The 19,822-nt window shown below is 34.5% G+C and overlaps 1 protein-coding gene and 1 pseudogene across 1 annotated transcript in view; one reads left to right on the top strand and one right to left on the bottom strand.

The window, feature by feature from the left end:
* GABRA1 (gamma-aminobutyric acid type A receptor subunit alpha1) overlaps window positions 1-19,822 on the top strand; it is a 1,147,113-nt gene that overhangs the window by 841,990 nt on the left and 285,301 nt on the right. The gene's annotated exons all lie outside the window — the stretch shown is intronic.
* Window positions 729-864, bottom strand: LOC126012829 (uncharacterized; annotated as a pseudogene).

The raw sequence follows: 19,822 nt of genomic DNA, 5'->3' as shown, positions 1-19,822 counted from the left end.
GATCAAAGTTGATTACATGTCATTCACAGTAGTATTTTAGGTACATAGTGACATTGAATCAGGGGATTCCCAGCACCAATGTTGTCCTCCCTCCACCCCTGTTTCCAGCATACATCCCATATCGCCCCTCCTTTGCCCCCCACCCCGGCTGCTAGTATAAGTGGTCCCTTCTTTGTCTAGCTTGTAGATTGGGTGTCAATTCTGTTGTGGTTGGCTTTGGATTTGGTGTTTAAGTCTGATCTTTTTTTTTTTATTTCTACCCAAAGTTCATACTACTGTTTGGACTTGGTGCCCTCTATTATGTCCCCCTCAATTTGTGAGGCAGAACAAGATGGTTCAAGTTATGTGGTTCTGTTTGAAGGTAAGAAAAAAGAAAAAGAAAAAAGGGGGGGGGGGCAAAATTTTGAACATGGAAAAAACGGGAAGAGTCCTTTTAGAGATTATAAATATATTCTAAATACTTCAAATAAAATAAGTGGTATCATTCTGTATTTATCCTTCTTTTGGCTTACTTCATTTAACATACTATTTTCTAGTTCCATTCATATTGCTGCAAATCACATGACTGTAGCTTTTCTAACTGCTATGAAGAACTTCATTGTGTATAAGTACCACATCTTTATGATCCACTCATCTGTTTTGGGCATCTAGGTTGATTCCAAATCTTGGCTATTGTGCTGAGTGCTGCAATGAATAACGGTGTGCATACATGTTTTTGGATGACTGTTTTCTATCTTAGAGATAGATACCCAGGAGTGCGATTGCTGGTTCATATGGCAGCTTAATTCTCAGAATTGTTCCTCTCCACGGAAATCTTTAGTAAAAGGCGAAAGATTTATGCGATCTGAAGAGAAACCAGAATATGGTGGCAGCTTGATTCTGAGTTTACGGAGAACCCTCCGTACTGTTTTCTAAAAGGGTTGGACCAGGCAGCATTCTCACCAGTGAACTAGAGTTCTTACCACATCCCCACTGACAGAGATTGGTCCTGTTATTTTTGATGTGTGCTAACTTCACTGGTGTAAGGTGGTACCTCACTGTTGTCTTTATTTGGATTTCCCTAATAATGAGTGATGGTGAACATATTTTCATGTGTCTCTTGGTCATCGCTTGGTCTTCCTTGGAGAAGTGTCTATTCATTTCTTCTCCCCATTTTTATGGCTTTATTAGGTTTTTTTGGTGATAGCCTTTCTGAGTGCTTTGTATATCCTAGGTATCAACCTTTTTTTTTTTTTACGATGTATTGAGTGTTAAAATTTTTTTCCTTTCCATTAGCTGTCTTCTAGTTTTAACAAGTATTTCTTTTGCCATACAGAAACTTTTTAGTTTGATGTAGTCCCATTTATTTATGCTAAAGCTCTTGTCATTTGGCATTCTATCATCAAAGACTTTTTTGAGGTAAAATATTGAAGTATTTTGCTTATTTTTTTACTCAATGAACTTTATATATTCAGTCTAATTTCAAGGTCTTTCATACATTTTGAGTTGACTTTTGTGTAAGGTGTGAGGTATGGATCAATCTTTAATTTCCTACAGGTGGTTATCCAGTTGGCCCAACACCACTTGTTAAAGAGACTATCTATGTTCTATTTCACATTCTTGGCTCCTCTGTCAAATATTAGTTGCCTGTATATTTGGGGTATGTCACTGGATATTCTGATCTGGCCCATTGGTCTGAGACTCTGTTTTTATTCCAGTACTATGCTGTTTTGCACAGTATGGCTTTTTAATAAAGCTTCAGGTTAGGTAAAGAAATGACACCCAGCTTCTTTTTTTTTCTCAATATGGATTTGGCTAACCTAGATCTTTTGTGATTCCATATTAACTTTATAATAAATTGTTCTAAGTCCTTGAACAATGATATATAAATTTGAATAAGGATTGCACTGGATCTATATAGTAGTTTAAGTAAGATAGTCATTTTGATAATGTTGATTCTTCCTACTCAAGAGCTTGGTATGTTCTTCATTTCCTTATCATCTTCAATTTCTTTCTGAAGTGTTTTAAAGTTTTCATGATATAGGTCTTTCACTTCTTTTGTCATGTCGATTCCCAGGTACTTGACACTTTTAGATACTATTTTAAATGGAATGAACTCCTTAATTTCTTTCTCCTCTGCTTAGTTATTTGTATAGAGTAATGCTACTGTCTTTTGTGTATTGATGTTCTAGCAAGCCACTTTGCTGTATTGGTTTATTGATTCTAGGAGTTTTACTGTGGACTCCTAGGGTTTTCGATATAAATCATTATATCATCCGCAAAAGGAGTTAGTTTGACTTCCTCTTTTTCTACTTGGATGCCTTTCATTCCTGTCCTGGTCTGATTGCTATTGCTAGGACTTCTAAAATTATGTTGAATAAGAGCAGAGACAGTGGACAGCCTAGTTTAGTACCTGACCTTAGTAGAAATGCTTTCAGGTTTTCACCCTTAAGGATAATGCTGGCTGTGGGCTTTTATTTTTTCCCTAATAGTGCTCACCACTCTTTGTGGTGAGCTTCAATTGTGAGCAGGTCCTTCCAGTCCTTCCAGCCCTTAACTCTATTATGTTAAGTGAAATAGGTCAAAGGGAGAGAGATAGACACAGAATAGTCTCACTCATCTATGTTTTTTGTTTTGTTTTTTTTTTTAGTTCATTTTTATTGTGACCAAAGTGCATTACAAATATTTCATAGAATTATTTATGGTACATAGTGACAATGAATGAGGGACATTCCCACCACCAGTGTTGTCTTCCCTCCACCCCTGTTTTCAGCATGTATCCCATATCTCCCTCCTTTACCCCCAAGAATACTAGTGTAACTGGTCTCCACTTTACAGCTTGTTGTAGACTTTGGGTTTGGTGTTCAAGTCTGATCATTTTTTATTTTCACTACATCATACATGTTCATATGACTGGTCTTGGTAACAGCCTTTTCTCCTATCAATTAATGAGGCTGAATAATTCAAGTTATGTGATTCCGTTGGAGATAAAAAGGATAAGAAAAAGGGAAGAAAAAATTCAGTGTGGGCCTTTTATAGATAGATAGCTGTAACTATCTTTTTTGGGGCCACACCCATTTGATGCTCAGGGGTTACTCCTGGCTAAGCACTCAGAAATTGCCCCTGGCTTAGGCGGATCATATGGGACGCCAGGGGATCTGAAACCCTGATCCTTCCTTGGCTAGCGCTTACCAGGTAGACACCTTACCTCTAGCGCCACCTCACCAGCCCCAGCTGTAACTATCTTGAGGAAGGTTCCTAACAACCCTATTTTGCTGAGTGTTTTCATCATGAATGAGTGTTAGATTTTCTTGAATGCTTTCTCTGCACTGATTGATATGATCATGTGATATTTGTCTTTCTTATTGTTGATGTGGTATATGATGTTGTTTGATTTGTGTATGTTGAACTATCCTTGCATCCGTGGGATTAAACCCACTTGGTCATGGTGTATAATCTTTTTGATGTATTGTTGGATTCGGTTTGTTAAAGATTTTGTATACATGTTCATTAGTGAGATTGGTCTGTAGTTTTCTTTCTTGGTGGGGTCTTTGCCAATTTTGGGAACAAGTGTGATATTAGACTCACAAAAGAAGTTAGGGAGGATTCCTGTCTTTTTAGTGTTTTGGAAGAAACTGAGGATCAATAAGTAATTTTTATCAGAATGTTTGATAGACTTCACCTGTAAAACCATCTGGTCCTGGACTTTTATTCTTGTGTAGTTTCCTAATTACTGTTTCAATTTCCTTAGATATGATTGGATGTTTAGGCTTTGTACATCCTCCTTATTATCTCAGAGATGATTTTTTTTTTCAGAAACTTGTCGATTTTTAACTGATTATAGTTGCTCATAATTATCCCTCATGATTCTTGAATTTATGGGGGTCTGTTGTGATCTCTCCTCTTTAGTTTGTGATCCAATTTATTTGGGTGTTCTTCCTTTATTCTTTGTGAGTTTTGCCAGCAATTTGTCTATATTATTTATTCTTTTGAAAAACTAGCTCCTGGTCTCATTGTTTTTTTGTATTGTTTTTTTTCTGTTGTTTATTTTTATTCTGTTTTTTATTATTTCTTGTCTTCTAACTGTGTTTGGGTTTCTTTGCTGCTGTTTCAGGTCCTTAAGATGTCACTTTAAGCTGTTGATTTTGTAATTTTCCTCTTTCCTAATGTAGGCCTGTATTGCTATGTGTTTCCCCCTAATTGCTGCTTTTGCTGTGTCCCACAGATTTTGACCATTTTTTTCATTATTATTGTCTCAATGAATATTTTTATTTCATCCTTGATTTTCTTTTATATCCAGCTGTTGTTGAGCAGCATGTTGTTTAATCTACAGGTGTTGAATTTTATCCACATATTCTTTTTACAGTCAATCTTGATCACTGTTGCATTGTGATCTGATCAGTGTGCTTTTTATATTCCTTTTATTTGTGACTTTGTGCAAGTTATATTTATATACTAAGACATAATCTATTCTAGAGAAGGTTCCATGTATATTTGAGAAGAATGTGTATTTTGCTTTATGGTGATGGAGGGCCCTGTATAAGTCCATTAGTCCTAGTTTAGGGCTCTTCTATCTTTGATAGTTTTCTGCCAGTGGATCTGTCCAATGGTAATAATTTTTTAGTTGAAGTCTCCTACTATGATCACATTTCCTTCCATATGTTTCTCTAGGTTTCCAAGCAGTTGCCTTACATATTTTGTTGGCTCTACATTTGGTGCATAAATGTTGATCAGTTAGTACTTCTTGGTCTAATGTTCCCCTGATGAATAAATAGTGACCTCTTTGTCTCTGAGCTATTCCTGAGATTGAAAAAAATTTGTTTTGATATAAGAATAGCTGTTCCATTTTCATCCATTGTCTTGAATAATTGTTTTACATCATTTTATTCTAAGTCTGTGTCTATCCTGGTCTTTTAGGTGTATTTCTTGCAGGCAAGATATCCAGTTTTTGTTTTCTAATCCAACCCTCGACTGTGTCTTTTAATGGGAAAATTTATTCTATTGACATTTAAGGGGATTATTAGCAGAAAGGATTGTTGTGCTATTGTGCTTTTAGGGATGTTGTTGTTACAATTAGATGTTTGGATTGTGTAATTCATCTCTGAGTAGTTCATTTAGATTCAGTTTGTTTAGCGCAAATAGTGTGAGTTCTTTTTTATATGAGAATATTTTTAGCCTTCTGTTCAAAATAAATGAGAATTTTGCCATGTAGTGGACTCTAGGTTGGAAGTTTCTTTCATTCAGTAGTTTAAATATGTCATTTTACTCTTTTCTTGCTTGAATTGTATCAAATAGGATCTGGTTTGATTCATATGTTCCTTTGTACTTGAAGGTATTTTTCTCCCTTATTGCTTTAAAAATTCATATCTCTCTCTCTCTCTCTCTCTCTCTCTCTCTTTCTCTCTCTCTTCTCTTTGCCATTTAGATTGCTATGTCTTGGTGTTGGTCTATTTGGTCCATTTTATTAGGAACTCTTTTCACCTCTTGGATTAGTGCATGTACTTCTTTCCAGAGGGTGGAAAAATTTTCTGCTATTATTTCTCACTATTTGTTCTTCCCTGTCCCTTTTTCCTCCCTTTCTGGTATCCCTACACTTTGTAGATTATTTCTCTTGTTTTTGTTCATTAAGTACCTAACATTTTCTTCCAACGTTTTGTTTCTTGTTACCTTATTGATTTCTTTATTGTTGTTGGTTTGTAGGTTTTCTTCAGTTCCTCTATAAGATTCTCTAAGGGTTCAACTCTGCTATTATGGATGCTATTATGGCTTGCTAATATGGTTTTTATTTCTCTTAATTCCATTTTTATGGATTCTCTCATCTTCTTTAAAGTTCTTCCTTGAGTTGTTTGAATTGTTCTTCTATATATTTCTTAATTTTGCAAGCTAATGATTCCTTGATTTCTATTGCTAAGACATTCATTGCCCATGTTAGGTTCTCATCTATTGGGCTCTTGTTTTTTGGTGGACTTGGAAACTTGCTCAGATTTCTCTTCATATCCTCAGCTGTTAGTGTCTTCCTTAGTCTACCCATATTTCTTTGCATTTGGTAGTTTTGAAGGTTGAAGTTTCAGGTTGTTTAATAAAGTGGTCTGCTGAACTGATTGTATTAGTAGTGATTAAAGGTATATCTGATTTTGAGTTTAATTTTCCTAGTTGGATGAGCTTATCTAAGTATGTGAAGTATTACAAGCTACTTCATTGTTTTGCTGTTCTGTTTTATGGGCTGTGGATTATATGAGGAAAGTGTGTGTTACATCTGGCCTGTTGAAAAATATATAAGTTAAAATGTCCATACAGATGCGTGACTTTTTGTGTGCTCTTGAGACTGGGTGGTATAGGGGTTCCCAAACCTTCAGTCTAGATGGGGGTGCCTGGTCAGGGTCCTCTTTTATTTCTCTGACCTGAAGGCCCCTTATGGAGATCCCAAAGTGGCACACATCTGCACACTCTGGAGACTAACCACTTTCTTTTTTTTATAGAGAATGTTTATGTCATGAGGGATTCATTGTAACAAACAAAATAAATTTATTTTCTTTATCTGATGGTATGTCCCCTACTTCCTATTTCAGGATACTGTGTTCTTGTGTGACTTCCACCAAATGAAAGTGGTTTCAAAGAAAATTCTGGTTTAATTTTCATTTTCCTGATAGCCAAGTCACTGAAAGGTATTGTGCTGGATCTTTGTGGAGAAAACAGTGTGGCTCTTTGAGAAATAGCGGTAGAGAAGAATTCCCTCCAAGGAAAGAATCTGGGAATCTAGGAATGTGACACAGCCACATAAATGACTGTGTGATAGATCAAAGTTGCTGCATCTCAAACTACATTTAAGTACCCACTTATAAATACCCTTTGGAATATTAACTAAAACTCTTGTTTATAAGAGCAAGGATCCTGTGTTTTTTTCATTTTGCAACAAACTCATAACCTCTATAGAAAGAGTTCCAAGTTGCAATTAAAATACTGTGGTCTGGAGTTTATTGAACATCCTCAGTAACAATACTGCAAACAACAGTGTCTAGAAGGACAAAAGGAGAAAGAAGAAAAATGTCTGCCACATAGGCAGGCAGAGTGGAAGATAGGGAAGAGAGGGGAAGGAATCGAGGCGTATTGCTAGCTGAAAATGTGCACTGGTGAAGGTTGTTGTATAGTGTATTACTGAAATTCAATTATGGACAACTTTGTAACTATCTCGTGGTGATTCAGTGAAAAAAATTATTTAAAAGATATTGTGATAAGCTAAGAAATTTTGAAACTTCCAGAACTTAATTTATAAAGAATATGGTGAACATGTTGAAAGTTGAAATGTTTGAGTCAATATTCAAGTTTCATAAATTTCTTTCCTGTCTGAAAGTCTTCCTAAAGTCTTATTTTATTTTATATATTAAGGTATTGTTTACTTATATAAAATCCTGTAATAGAATCTGGTTGAATTACTCATTAGAGATTTATGTGATTCTGGTTCTCAGTTGTAAAATAGTGACTCTCAACACTCAATTCACAGGGTAGTAGAGAGGGGAAAATATTAAATGTAGTGTATGTGTCATGTAGTATCTGATCAATAAATGTTAACCCTCTACTACTATTATAACTACATAAACACTTTTATATAATAAAAATAGTTATTAATTCTCACAGCTTGACATTCTCAAAATTCTTAAAGCTTGCTTGATTATATAAATATAATCATTTATTTGAATACTATTTAGAATCTTTTACTACAGCAACTGGGCAGCAAATAATAAACTTTTGATCACTCTGATGACAGTGAATTTATTACTTACTCTAATGGTTGTTTTTCCAAACCTGCATTTTATACTCTGAAGATGAACTATGGTTTTATTTTGTTTTCTTGAGGTACGTGTAGTGTCTTGTAAATAGCTAGTAAAGCAAAAATTGGGAACTGGCTATTTTAAAATTGTTCATTTTGATACTTTTAGAGGAAGGAGATGTAAATTTTATATATAATTTGGTAGTATCAGAAAAAGTACCACATTTTACTTTATAATTTCTTTATAGAACTTTATATAAAAAGCTTATATATTATTGTTTATATAATAGGCTAAATGTTAGGGTATATTCAATTCTGAAAAACAGAGAGGGGAAAGCAAAATAATAAAAATAATTTTATAATTCATTTGTTATATAAAGATTTTGCATAGATTTTGAGCTTATCCATCAAAGAGATCTATTAAAGAAGATGATCTTCATTGATTTATCTTCAATGATTTTCAATGATATATCAAAGAGGAGATTGTTTGGCTATCTGTATAATTAACATCTGTATAATTTCACATTTTTATGGGTAAGACCCTGATGTATGTCAACAAAATATAATCATCATATTCTTAGAATTCAGTTATCAAGGGGTTAAATCCTATCCTAGCAACAGGAAATTTACAGCTGCTGTCAAAAATACAGTAATTACTCTGGTCAATATTTTTCCAAGGAACTCCAGCTGTCTTATCAAGCTCGCTTTGTGAAAAAGATTCCTTTCCTGCTAGGGGCATGAGTTGTAGAATAACCACAATGGTGCCCATGAAAGAACTAAAAAAAATACAAAAGTTATAGTGTGTATTTTAATTTTGCTTAAATTTGAGATTCTTTAAAAAATCTATTATGTTTTATATAAATTTCTACTAAATTTTAAAGACTAAAAACAATAACTTTTAGCGTTCTTCTTTCAAAGAAAACCCCAGGAAGTCAACATTTAGGGGACCATCAACTCAAATCTACATCTACTCCACAGGAACAAGAACAGCAGTATTAGCTTTGGTGCTATATGCACTAGGACTTTATACCTCACTGTCATGTGTATCAAATCTACAGGTCCAGAATAAGTAACCTCAGTGTAAGTTTTCAAAGACTCCATCATTCATGAAGTTGGGGTCATTCAGGGATGGCTTTTAGATCACCCAATAACTCATCCAATCATTTCTCATTTTTCCCATGTGGATAAAGACTTAATAAGAAGGAATTAGAGACCTATAAACTGTCAGTCAATTGACAAAATTATGTGAAGAAATGTGAAAGAAAGGGCTTTTACCAATAGTCTGACTAATGCACACTTGAATCAAATCCCATATTTAAGAACTGAGCAATGGAGTTTCATTTTTACCTTAAAATTAGAAATCCCTACTGATTTCCCTCCCATCATTAGTGCTTTACTGTTTTCTCATATATAATATATATGGAATACAGTGTATGTATAATTATATACAATACTATATGATTTCTTCCTATTGGTCATATAATTTGGCAATTTGGCTTCAATACATCATTATTTAAGAGGTATTGTCTGACAAGCTAATCTCCCAGTACTTGCTATTTGAATGATCTCTTCATCACTAATATCATTTGCTTTATATCTTATCATATCCACTTCATCTTAAACTATATCAAGGAAAGGTACAGGTTGGTTTTGTCAATGCTATATCTTTGTCTATAAGATGACCAGTATAAAACCACTCAATTAAAAATTATTAAGGAGTAAAGTAGTTAAACTTAAAAAGTAAGCACTTACAACTTCACATATTTTTATTCAAGAGGATAGTTTTTTTGTTTTTTGGGTCATACCCAGTAGTGCTCAAGAGTTACTCCTGGGTCAATGCTCAGAAATCGCTCCTGGCAGGCTCTAGGGACCTTATGAGATGCCAGGATTTGAACCACTGTCCTGCAAGCAAGGCAAATGCCCTACCTCCATGCTATCTCTCTGGCCTCCCAAAAGGATTCTTAAAGTAAATTCATAGGTATATAAACATATTTTCATAGATAATAATAATTTTTCTTTCTGAGATGTAGTGTTTTCAGCAGAGACTCAAAGGACTCTCTGACACACTGTCACAGGACTTAAGAAAGGTTATCATAGAAACACAAATTAGAAGAGAATTCGTAAGTAAGAGATGCACTCTGAAAAGCTTCCAAGAAAAAAATTGAAAACAGTTTATTGAAACCATTTTGATTAAAAAGTTCTTTATAGTTGGGTTACAGACAAAAATATTTCAGGGCCAATCCCACCACCAGTGTAGACTTCCCTTCACCACTGTTCCCAGAGTGCACCCCTGTCCTCGAGCCTGCTAGTAGAATAGGCCCATTTTAAGTTTTGATTGTTAAGGTTTGGGTCTCATTATTTCATTCTTGTTGGCTTTGACTTAGATATTTATTTCTGTCCCTTTAAAACAACACCAGTGCACTTGAGATCTTTTAGCCCCTCTCCCTGATCCTTTCATATTTCTGTTTCTCCTCTTCCACTCAATTTCTTTTCTTCTTGCAAAACCCTGGGGCCTAGAGCATTCTCAACAACTCCCATTTAAACCGCTGCATTACATTGAAAGAAGAATTACTACCATTGATCCTTAAATTCTTCCAAAATATCAAAGAGATGGAACCCCTTCTTAATACCATCCATGAAGTTAACATTATGCTTATTCCCAAAGCTGACACAAATATTACCAAGGGCAAAAACTACAGAATAATCTCACTGATGCAAAGAGCCTCAAAAAAATCTTTGCAACAGAATAAAAAAACATTAAAAAATTATACATAATGATCAAGTGGGTTTTATCCTGATGATGTAAGAATAGTTCAATATATGCAAATCAATCAATATCATATATTATAAAAAGAAAGATTAAAAATTATATGATTAAGGGCTGGAGCGATAGCACAGAGGGTAGAGCATTTTTGCCTTGTATGCAGTTGACCCAAGTTCAATCTCTGAATCCCATATGATTCTCTGAGCCTACCTGAGGTAAGTTCTAAGTGCAAGGCCAGGAGTAACCCCTGAGCACAGTCAGGTTCAGCCTCAAAATAAACATAAATAATCATATGATTTTATAAATGATCATATAAATTTATGTAGAGATTTTATATGTGATTATATAAATCAATGTAAAGCATGCATTTGACAAGATACAATACCCATTCATGATTAAAACCCTCAGCAAAATAGGTGTGGAAGAAACTTTCTTCAAGATAGTAAAAGCTATCTATTAAAAGCTCATAGCAAACATTTATTCTTTTTTTCCTTCCTTCCTTCCTTCCTTCCTTCCTTCCTTCCTTCCTTCCTTCCTTCCTTCCTTCCTTCCTTCCTCCCTTCCTCCCTCCCTCCCTCCCTCCCTCCCTCCCTCCCTCCCTCCCTCCCTCCCTCCCTCCCTCCCTCCCTCCCTTCCTTCCTTCCTTCCTTCCTTCCTTCCTTCCTTCCTTCCTTCCTTCTTTCCTTCTTTTCACCTTTCCTCCCTTCCTCCCTTCCCTTCCTCCCTTCCTCCCTTCTCCCTCTCTCCTTCCCTCCTCTCCTTCTCTCCCTCCCTCCAACATTATTGTTAATGGTAAAAAATTAAAAAGCATTTCCACTGAAGTAAGGCACTAGACAAAAATGCCCATTGCCTCCAATGTTAATGAACATAGTCCTAATAGTAACAATCATGCAAGAGAAGGAAATCAAAGGAATCCAATTTGTAAATGAGAAAGTTAAACTATTTCTATTTGCAGGTGACATGATGATATACATTGAAGAACCTAGAGTACACAAGAAAAAGCTCCTAGAAATAATAAACCAACACTGCAAAGTAGTTGGGTAAGAATCCAATACACAAAAGATAGCTGCATTCCTTTATACAAATAATGATTCAGAGAATAAAAGATAAAACAGTCTATCTCACTTAAAGTAGTGTCAAAACAATAGAGCACCTAGGAATCAGTCTAACAAGAGAGGTGAAAGACCTATACCATGAAAACTTCAAAACACTTAAGAAATTGAAGAAGACCTAAGAAAAATGGAAGAACATTCTATACTCATGGATTAGAAAAATCAGTATTACTAAAATTAACTAAGCTACATTATAATGCAATACCTATCCAAGTTCAGACAATATTCTTCAAGGAGTTAGAACGATCAATTATAAAGCATATGTGGAACCTTAAATGACCTAGGATAGCCAAACTCATTTCATTACCTAACTTGAAGCTCTACTACAAAGCAATAGTGATCAAAACAGCATAATATTGGGACCAAGAAAAAAATGTTCCGTAAAATGAGGAATAAATTTGGGGGTGGAAGAAAGCCAAGCAAAGATGAGACAGCCAATTGCATTCTGCCAAGGGAGCTATTGGTTCCATTTTCAGGGGAACTAGGAGATCTAATAATAAGCCTCATTCAGAGGATGGACATCAGTTGCCCCCAAATTTTAAACATTTGGATCCTTATATCCTTGGCCAAAGACTGAGGGTATTTCCTGGAAGTGGGGATTTGGAAATAAGGCTGGCATGAGGAATTGCAGGGTTGTTAATTTGACTTTCATGTCTAAGAAAGTCTAAGAACCCTACAGGTAGTCTTACAATGACAGAAGGCAGATTCTAGCTACTGGAAATAAAAGTACCGTATTTTCCGGCGTATAAGATGACTTTTAAAACTAAAAAAAAAAAATGTCAACCGAAAATCGGGGATCGTCTTATACGCTGAGTATATCCCGAAAATCGTTTTGTGATGCTGCTAAATGAATATCATCTGGCTATTGCCACGAAATGAATTTTCCAACTCGATCCTGCACCAATCACTGCAAGGCTGCTCGGACCGCCTCTCTAACTCAGCCAATCCAAGCAAGCTTTTGATGCATGCAAATTAGACACTGTTCTGTACCCGAATCTACACTGTAAAAAGCCTGCTCAGATTGACCAGAGGCAGAGAGGAAGTCTAATATTAGGGGGTTGTCTTATACGCGGGAAAATATGGTATTCTGAACTAAAAGTATAAAGAAATCTCAAAGGATGTAGGTACAAGAAAGATAGTGTTCTTCAAAAGACAAAATATTTTTAAGGATTTTCAATCTAATCTAATTCTTTCATTTTGCAATAAGTGCTACTAAAGGGAGTTGCAACACTAATAAATAAAAATTTGAGCTTGATTTGAAATCTTGCAATTACCAAACCAAAAATGACTGTATCTTTACATTTTATTTTATTTTATTTTATTTTATTTTATTTGGTGGGGTTCAAACCCTGTGTGACTCATGGGTTACTCCTGGCTCTATGCTCAAAAATAGCTTCTTGCAAACTCGGAGGACCATATGGGATGCCAGGATAAAACTGGGTCTGACCTAGATTGTCTGAGTGCAATACAAATTCCCTACAGCTGTGCTATCACTCCAGCCCCTATCTTTCCATTTTAAATAAATTCAAATATAAAATATTCTCTTAGATTAAAATAAGTGGAGGATACAAAGATGAATAAATCACTCTTTGTTTCCACACATTCTATAGCAACATTGAACACATATGTACTTATAAAGAGTGATATCTATAAATAATTACATTAGAAGGGATTCTATTATATTATTAGAGTTATAATTTAAGGGAGAATCAGAATAGAGAATAATCACTAACTGAGGGACTCCAGGAAGATTTTATTGAAGCTGAAAGAATTCTCTTTTGTGGTTTTTCTTGTTAAAAGATAGTCCTTCATTCAAACATATTTAAATTAGAGTCCACTATATTTAAGACATGTTCATAAACACTGTATCTATATGGTATATGTATATATATGAATGAAATATATATATGAATGAATAAAAAATACCTATGTGAATAAAATAATGCTTATTATTATCTAATCCAAAATTCTGTTTGGTTAAAGACTGAGACTAATCAGGAAGTAAATCAAAATGATGTCCGGTAGTAGGTAAGAGAGGAAGCCAGAATGCTCGAAAAGAAGTGAAGGAAGGAAACACTGAAATCATCTTAACTGAAATGATTAAATAAGGCCACTGTGAAATTTGAAATTTGAATTGAGACTTGAGGATTAAAAGGTCCCAAGTCAAAATTGGGAAACACTTAGAAGAGAAATCCAAACAAAAGTACTGAGATATTTAATACAAAATATAAGTAACTTTGTTTGAGATCAGTTTAGAGACATTAGGAAGATCTTATGAGCAAGTGTAAAAAATAAAACTTAAACTTTAAAGTTAAATATAATATTAAGTATGTGGGTGCCTGCTATTGACAACTGAAATTAATATTTATAAAATGATACTTTACATCACTTCTTCCTATAAATGAATATCTATGTATAAATAAAACCAAATATGTATAAGATTTAGAAGATAAAATGTCTTCAAAATTATTGATGGAAGAAAATTTAAGTATAAATAAATGTTCACAGAAGGGAAAACTCAATATCATTAATCTTGGTGCTGTTCAACTTGATCTATAAGATCCAATAAAATTTTTATATAGCTATATAAGATATCAAAATTCCTATATAGATATTGAAAAACTGATTATAAAATTTAAATGCAAATACTAAAGACATCTATAATAAATAGAACACTAAAGAACCAAAATAAAACTGAATTGCTAATATAGCTTACTTTCTGAACAACTGTAAAGCTGCAGTAACCACAGTACCTTTTTGGAAATACTGATTTATAAATCAATTTAACAATATAAAGAGCATAGAAACAGACCTATAAAATTTAGTTAACTAATTCTTTAAGCTTCATTTTATTGAAACTATTGTGATTTACAAAGTCCTTCACAGCTGGGTTTCAGATATGCAATGAATCAGGGCCAATTCCACCATAACTTGTCCACCTTCCCCACCTATGTTCCCCAAATGCATCCCATACTACCATCACCAGCTACACCATTATAATAGGTTCAATTTTAAGTTTAGATTGTTAAAGTTTGGGTCTCTTGATTCTAACGTTGTTACCTTTGTCTTGTATGTTTAGTTCTGTCCTTTACAAACACTAACAATGCACCCGAACAAAAAGAAAAATAAAAACCACATGATCATATCATTAGATGCAGAGAAAGCATTTTATAAGGTCCAACATCCATTCTTTATAAAAATTCTCATCAAGATGGGAATGGAAGGAACTTTTCTCAACATAGTCAAGGACATGTACCACAAGCAAATGGCTAATATGATTCTCAATAGATATAAACTAAAAGCCTGTCTTCTAAAATCTGGTATAAGACAAAGCTGCCCTCTCTCCCAACACCTATTCAACAAAGTTCTGGTGTTTCTTGTCATAGTGATTAAGCAAGAAAAAAATATCAAGGGCATCCAGATAGAAAATGAAGAAGTCAAACTCTCATTGTTTGCAGATGACACAATACTATACTAAGAAAACCCTAAAGACTCATAGCTTCTAGAAACAATAGATTCACATAGCAAAATGTCAGGCTACAAAATTGACACACAAAAATCAATGGCCTTTTTATATACCAATAATGGTAGAGAAGAAATGAACATCAAAAAATAAATAAAACTGATCCTATTCACATTAGTGTCACAAAAACTCAAATACCTTGGAGTCAATTTAACCACAGAGGTGGAGGACTTATACAAAGAATACTACAAAACCCTGCTTCAAAAATAAATAATGACAAAAGGAAATGGAGACACTGCTCATGGATTGAAAGGATTAACATAATTAAAATGGCAATACTCCCCAAAGTATTGTACAGATTTAACGCCATTTCTCCAAAGTTACCCATGTCATTCTTCAAAGAAATGTATCAAACATTCCTGAAACTCATTTGTAACAATAAACACCCACAAATAGCTAAGCAACCCTTGGGAAAAGGAATATGGGAGACGTCACTTTTTCCAAATTTAAATTGTATTGCAAAGCAATATCATTAAAACAGCATGGTTTGGAATAAAGATAGACCTGATGATAAGTGGAATAGACTTGTATTCAGAGAATGTTCCCCAGATATACAATTAATATTTGATAAAAAAAAAAGGCAAGAAATTCAAAATGAAGCAAGGAAAGCCTCTTCAACAAGTGCTATAGGGAAAACTGGTCAACCACGTGCAAAAAGCAAACTCAGACCTGCATCTAACACCATGCATAAAAGTGAAATCCAAAGTATTAAAGACCTTGATATTAGACCCCAAACCATAATGTATATAGAAGAACATGTAAGTAAAACACTCCATGACTTTGAGACTAAAGGCATCTTCAAGGTGAAACCATCACTCTCCAAACAACTGGAAGCAAAGATAAACAAATGGAACTATATTAAGCTGAGAAACTACTGCACTTCAAAGGAAATAGCAACTATAATACAAAAGCCACCCAAAGAATGGAAGAAACTATTCACTCAATACCCATCGGATAAGGGGCTAATATCTAAGATATACAACATACTGACAGAACTTAACAAGAAAAAAACATCTAACCACATCAAAAATGGGGAGAAGATATGAACAGATATTTTCTCAAAGAAGAAATAGAAATGGCAAACAGGCACATGAAAAATTTTGCCACATCACAAATCATGAGGCATATGCAAATCAAAACAACAATGAGATATCATTTCATGCCACAGAGACTGCACACATCACAAAGAACAAGAACAATCAGTGCTGATGAGGATGTGGAGAAAAGAACTCACATTCACTGCTGGTGGGAATGTCGTCTAGTCCAGCCTTTATAGAAAATAATATTGCAATTCCTCAAAATCTATAAATTGAGCTCCTAAATGATCTAGCAATACCATTCCTAGGGATATACCCTAGGAACACAAAAACGCAATACAAAAATGCCTTCCTCACACTATACTTATAGCAGCGACATTTACAATACCCCAAATCTGAAAAAAAAAAAAATCAAGATGCCCTTCAGCAGATGAATGGCCAAAAATACTATGGTACATAGTTAGGGTTAGGGTTAGGGTTAGGAATATTATGCTGCTGTCAGGAAAAATGAAGTCATGAAATTTTCCTATACATGGATGTACATGGAATCTATTTTGCTGAGTGATGTAAGTCAGAGGGAGAGAGAGAGACACTCATTTATGGGTTCTAGGAGGAATAAAACACAATTATTGTAATAAATGTCCAGAGACAATAGAGATGAGGGCTGGAAGAACCAACTCACGATTTGAAGCTTACCATAAAGAGTGTTGAGTGCAGTTAGAGAAATATATACATTGACAACTACCATGACAATGTCAGTGAGTGAGAGAAGTAGAATGACTGTCTTGAATACAGGCAGGGATGAGAAAGGAGGAGATGGAGAGTATTAGTTATGGGAATGTTGTACTAGTGAAAGAGGGGTGGTGTTTTTATTATGACTGAAACTCAACTAATCTCATATTTGTAATCAAGGTGCTTAAATAAGGATATTATTATTTAAAAAAATACAATGCACCTGAGACTGCTTGGCACCTGGACCCATCTTTTCATATTTGTGTTTCTCCTCTTCCACTCAGTTTTTTTCCTCATCCTTGCTATAATCTGGGGTGGTCAAGGGTGTTTGAGACAACTCCGATTTTGACCACTGCACTTCTTCATGTATTTATTCTGAATACCACATATAAGTTATTGATATCATTCTGTATTTATCCTTCTTCTACTGTCTTACTTTATTTACTGGTATCTCCCAGTTCAATACATGGAGAGAAAAAACTTGACAAAAGTCAACACCCATGGATCCTTCATCAAGATAGTAGAAGTTATCTATAAAAAGCCTACAGCTAACATTATTCTTAATCGTGAAAAACAAAGCATTTCCACTGAGGTCAGGCACTAGGCAAGGATATCTAAGAAATATTTTTGTGATACCATACTTGAGACCTCTAACAGTGAGTCAGGGAGTTCGTTGAGTCTCTGATAAAAACATTAACTCTCCAGACAGAAAAACTCATTATCCATGAAAATACGTTTATATTGATTTTTGTCTTTTTTTTCTTTCCTAAAGTAGTCCTGTATTGCTATGTTTTCCCCTAGTTACTACTTTTGCATTTTCCATTGATTTTTGGTAATTTGTTCTTTCATTATTATTAGTCTCAAAGAATTTTTTTATTTCTTCCTTGATTCCATCTTTGATCCAGCTGCTGTTGAGCAGCATGTAGTTTAGTTTCCAGGTGTTAATTTTTTCCCAAATCTTTTTACAGTCAATCTTGACATCAATGGTACTGTGGTCTGACAGAGTACTTGGTATAATTCTTATATCTGTGAATTTATGTCAGTTAGACTTGTGTCCTAAAATGAGGTCTATCCTAGAAAAGGTTCCATGCACATTTAAGAAGAATGTGTATTCATCTTTGCTCAGTGACAGTATTGTAGTCAATGAGGTTTATCCAAGGTGTGATTATTGCTAAATGAAAGAAGAATGTATATTCAGCCTTTGTAGGATGAAAGGCCCTTACTCCCAACTCTTCCATTTGCTTATTTAAGGTTTTTATATCTTTTGTTTTGTTTTTTTTTTTTCCGGCCACACCCATTTGATGCTCAGGGGTTACTACTGGCTAAGTGCTCAGAAATTGCCCCTGGTTTGGGGCGACCCGCGGTTCTTCCTTGGCTAGCACTTGCAAGGCAGACACCTTACCTCTAGAGCCACCTCACTGGCCCCTAAGGTTCTTATATCTTTATTAGTGTTCTGCCAGTTGATGTGTCCAGTGGCGATAGTGACGTACTGATATTTCCCACTATCACATTACCCTCCACATTTTTCTCTTGGTTTGTGAGCAAAAGTCTTGAATATTTTGCTGACTCTATATTTTGTGCATAAATGTTGATCAGAGTTAGCACTTTTTGGTCTATTCACCAGATCAGTAAGTAATTTCCATCCTTGTCTCAAGTACCTTCTTGAGGCTGAATGCAATTTGTTCTGATAAAATTATGGCTGTCCCAGTTTCTTTGGTTTGTTTGTTTTTCAGTAGATTGTAGAATTGTTTTCCATCCTTTTACTGAGACTATGTATATTCAGAAATTTTAAGTGTGTTTCATGCAGGCAGCAGATGGGTGGGTTTTGTTTCCTGACCTTACCCAGTACTATGCGCCTTTTGATGGGATAATTTAGTCCATTGACATTTAAGGAATATATTGACAGAAAGGGCTGTTGTGCAATTATATTGTATAGGATTGTTGTTGTTACATTTGGGTATTGGATTTAGATAATTGATCTTTGAGTAGTTCATTTAGCATCAGTTTGGTTAAAGCATATGTTGCAAGTTCTTTTTGTCCTGAGAATGTTTGTATCCCTCTCTCCATATAAATTGAGAGGTTTTCTGGTTATTAGATTGGTTTCTTTCATTCAGCAGTTTGAATAATGTTTAAATATGTTATTTCACTCTTTATTTACTAGATTATTATAAATAAGATATCTGGTTTGATTCTTATATTTTTTTCATTATACTTAAGGTTGTTCTTCTCCCATACTGCTTTAAAGATTCCATCTCTTTCTTTTCTTTTCTCTCTTTTTGACCTTTGGGTTACTATATGTCTTGGTATTATTCTGTTAGGGTCTTGGGTCTATTTTGTTTTGCAGGGTGTTTTTTTGTTTTTGTTTTTGTTGTTTTTTTTTTTTGCCTCTGGGATTTGTACTGCAACTTCTTTCCAGAATGTGAAAAAGTTCTCTATTATCTTATCTTCCTCACTAGTTCCCTTTCTTCTTTCCCTTTTCTCTCCTCTTCTGACATTCCTATAATTTGGAAATTATTTCTTTTGTCTTTGTCCATTAAGTACCTTGAGTTTTCTTTCATTGCTTTGTCTTTCCTTTCTTTTTTTACTTCTTTATCAATGCTGTCTTGTAGTTTGTCTTTAAGCTTGTCTATATAGGTCCTCCTCCTGTATAATTCTGCTATATGGCTTGATAACATGTATTTTAGTTCCTTTAGTTCTTTTTGTATGGATCCTCTCCTATTTGAAACGAGTTATTTTGGTTTGTTGGATTGTTCATTTATAGATTGCTTAATTTCACAGGCTAATGACTCTCTGATTTCTGTAGCTAAAACATTAAGTGTTGATTTTAAGTCATCATCTACAAGGCTTAGATGTCTACAGTGGTTCCCCACCATATCTCCAATTTCAGTTGTCTTCCTTAGTTTTCTC

The sequence above is a fragment of the Suncus etruscus genome, chromosome 6 (assembly GCF_024139225.1).
Source record: "Suncus etruscus isolate mSunEtr1 chromosome 6, mSunEtr1.pri.cur, whole genome shotgun sequence".
NCBI classification, from domain to species: domain Eukaryota; kingdom Metazoa; phylum Chordata; class Mammalia; order Eulipotyphla; family Soricidae; genus Suncus; species Suncus etruscus.
The sequence above is the reverse complement of the archived record's forward strand: the minus strand, read 5'-3'. Positions and strand labels throughout refer to the sequence as shown.